A 3888-nucleotide genomic window follows, 5' to 3' on the forward strand; every position below is an offset into this window, starting at 1 on the left:
GTTTGACGCCCCAACGTTTAACTATAGCGGCAGTATAGCCAGTCTAACATCGGACGTTTTCGGTCTCCGAAAACAGTCGCGGGGCCTCCCTCTCTTCTCTTCTCTCAGCTCGAGACCGTCTACACAGCCCACCTAGTCCATCCTCCTTCCCCTCTTCGCTTCCGGAGTTGTCCGATGCGATCGCACTGTCTAAAAACCCCTCTCTGCTCAGTTCTTAGACCCCTCGCGCGTCCGAAAAGCTTCCCCGAACCCGAACCAGACTTTCGTCACCGTTGGATCCGAAACATCCCCAAACATCTACAAAATATCTCCATTTTCTTAATTGGGCCCCCTAACCTATTTATCCGAGACCGTCCGATTTTAATCGAGGGCCTAGATGCATCCCAAATCCACTTGCTATATATACTTGAGGTCCAACCCTAAAAGTTAGGAGGTTTGTCCCACCCATTCCCTCGGCCGCCGCCGCATCCTCCTCGTTTTCCTCAGCCACCAACCAGATCCCTCCTCTGTTTCCGTGCCTGCCCAACCCCGCTCCTCCTCCCGATCCCCATGAATCCTTCTTCCTCGCCTTCATGCTCCCGGAGACGGTCAGCACTCGCAGGCCCTCACGTCCACGCGCCCGCAAAGCAGCAGCAGCAGTCGAGCGCCCCGTTCCCCTTCCTGCACCTCGATCCAGAACGCCGCCGGCGGCATCTACCACCACGCCGCTGCCGCTGGACCAGCAGGTCCCCTGCCTCGTTGTTCGGCCGATGCCGGCAATTGGAACCCCACCGAAGATGAGCAGCAGCCGCCCTGTATCCTCTCTTCCCGCCTCTGTTTCTCCCTCTCCTTCCCCCCTCATGTTCTCTCTCTCTTCTGCAGGCTCCAGCCACCGCCATGGGGCGTCGCCTCCCCGAGCTCCGTCCATCATCGGGAATGGGATCCTCGGGGCCGGATCCGCCCAGCTCCAGCATGGATCCGTTGTCCCCTGACCTCCGCTCGCTCCGGTCACCGTTCGTCCGAGTCCAGCGAGCTCCTGCCGCGTCGCCTTCATCTCTGCTTCGTCGCTGCAACCACCATGGCGCTCGTATTCGTGCAGCTTTGGGGCCAGCGCTGCCGCCTAGAGTTTCTTCGCCCAGAGTCCCCTTTGTCTCGTCCGCGTTGCTGGCGCCCCGCCAAGTCCTTCAAGCCGCCACCAAGTTCGTTGTCGTAGCTCTCCTGCATCGTCGCTGAACCTGCCACTGCTTCGCTCGAACAGGGAGGAGAACGTGCCTTCCTCTCCTGGCTCGGTTCGCCCGCGTTGACTCCCTCCGTTTTGACCGAGCCGGCCCACTGTTTCTTTCCTAGCAAGGCCCGACTCCAGCGTCGTCGTGGGCCGTGTGAGCCAAGGTCTAGCCCAGCCGCTGCTAGATCCAAGCCCAGCACCACCAAGGTCGGCCTACCTCTCCAGATCTGGGCTATGGCCTATGGTGAGAACCCCATCGCCTCTGCTCCTGTTGGACCAGCCAGATTCGGCCCATATCATGTTTTTTTTCTGTTCTGCGGTTTTAGTATTTAATTTTCAGAGACGCCAGTTTTGCAGTTTAGCCCCTAAAAATCATGCATATTTTAACTCACAAATTGTGCATCATATATAAAAACTTTATATATGAAATATGCTTAGAATTTTGTCTAGTTTCATAATATGCAACTTTCGCCCATGTTTAAAATGCTTAAAATGTTGTTTGACTAAATTTTGCTCCTATGCCATGTTAAAAATGATTTAATTCATCACTAAATAACCGTAACTCAAAATTTAATAATCTTTATATGTAAATGGGGTAGAAAAATGCCTAGTTTAACATGGTGGCCTCATTTAAACTTGCCTAGATAGGTAGTTTTCATTTGCTTCACTTCTTGCCATGCTAACAACATTTAATATTGTTGGGTACATAAACAAGATCGAACTAAATACGTTATGTGGTGTTTTGGCAATATGCAACTCCGTTGCATATTGTGCTCCACTTAATTTGTAGGGTTGCTTGTGCACTTTGCCATGCCATGTATCATTAAACCGGACATGCATCATACTTGATTGTGCATCATGCCATGTTTATGTGATGGTTGTTTACCATGTTGTTTGCTTCTTTCCGGTGTTGTTTCTTCGGGTTGGTTCCGATAATGTCATGTTGTGAGGAGTCATTCGACTACGTCCATTTATCTTCTTCATGGACTCATTCTTCTTCCTTGCGGGATCTCAGGAAAGATGACCATACCCTCGAAATAACTTCTATCTTTGCTTGCTAGATGCTCGCTCTTTTGCTATGCCTATGCCGCGATACCTACCACTTTCTTATCATGCCTCCTATATTGTTGAACCAAGCCTCTAACCCACCTTGTCCTAGCAAACCGTTGTTTGGCTATGTTACCGCTTTGCTCAGCCCCTCTTATAGCATTGTTAGTTGCAGGTGAAGATTGAAGTTTGTTCCTTGTTGGAACATGGAGATGTTGTTCCTTGTTGGAACATGTTTACTTGTTGGCATATCACAATATATCTTATTTAATTAATGCATCTATATACTTGGTAAAGGGTGGAAGGCTCAGCCTTATGCCTGGTGCTTTGTTCCACTCTTGCCGCCCTAGTTTCCGTCATATCGGTGTTATGTTCCCGGATTTTGCGTTCCTTACGTGGTTAGGTAATAATGGGAACCCCTTGACAGTTCGCCTTGAATAAAACTCCTCCAGCAATGCCCAACCTTGGTTTTACCATTTGCACTAACAAGCTACCACCTTCCCTTGGGTTTTGCAGACTCAAGGGTCATCTTTATTCTAACCCCCCCCCCGGGCCAGTGCTCCTCTGAGTGTTGGTCTGAACTGAGCTGCCTGCGGGGCCACCTCGGGGAAACTTGAGGGTTGGTTTTACTTGTAGCTAGTCTCATCTGAGTGTGCCCTGAGAAAGAGATATGTGCAGCTCCTATCGGGATTTTTCGGCACATTCGGGCGGTGTTGCTGGATTTGTTTTAACTTGTCGAAGTGTCTTGTAGAACCGGGATACCGAGTCTGATCGGAACGTCTTGGGAGGAGGTCTATTCCTTCGTTGACCGTGAGAGCTTGTCATGGGCTAAGTTGGGACTCCCCTGCAGGGATTTGAACTTTCGAAAGCCGTGCCCGCGGTTATGGGCAGATGGGAATTTGTTAACGTCCGGTTGTAGAAAACCTGAAGTTGACCTTAATTAAAATGCATCAACCGCGTGTGTTCCCGTGATGGTCTCTTTCCGGCGGAGTCTGGGAAGTGAACACGGTGTTGGAGTTATGCTTGACGTAGGTTGTTTTAGGATCACTACTTGATCATACTTTTATCGACTGTGCTTTGCCTTCTCTTCTCGCTCTCATTTGCGTATGTTAGCCACCATATATGCTAGTCGCTTGCTGCAGCTCCACCTCTTACCTTTACCTTATCCATAAGCTTAAATAGTCTTGATCGCGAGGGTGCGAGATTGCTGAGTCCCCGTGACTCACAGATACTTCCAAACCCAGCTTGCAGGTGCCGATGAGTCCGTGCAGATGACGCAACCAAGCTCAGGAGGAGCTCGATGAAGATCTTGTCCTTTATGTTGTTTCGTTCTAGTCGATCAGTAGTGGAGCCCAGTTGGGGTCGATCGGGGATCTGTGTAGCATTTGGGGTAGTCTTCTTTTATTTTGGTTCCGTAGTCGGACCTTGATTGTATCTGGTTGATGTAATGCTTTATTCATGTAATTGTGTGAAGTGGCGATTGTAAGCCAACTATGTATCTCTTTCCCTTATGTATTACATGGATTGTGTGAAGATTACCTCACTTGCGACATTGCTTTCAATGCGGTTATGCCTCTAAGTCATGCGTCGACACGTGGGAGATATAGCCGCATCGAGGGCGTTACAAGTTGGTAATC

The sequence above is a fragment of the Triticum dicoccoides genome, chromosome 2A (genome assembly GCF_002162155.2).
Source record: "Triticum dicoccoides isolate Atlit2015 ecotype Zavitan chromosome 2A, WEW_v2.0, whole genome shotgun sequence".
NCBI lineage: Eukaryota > Viridiplantae > Streptophyta > Magnoliopsida > Poales > Poaceae > Triticum > Triticum dicoccoides.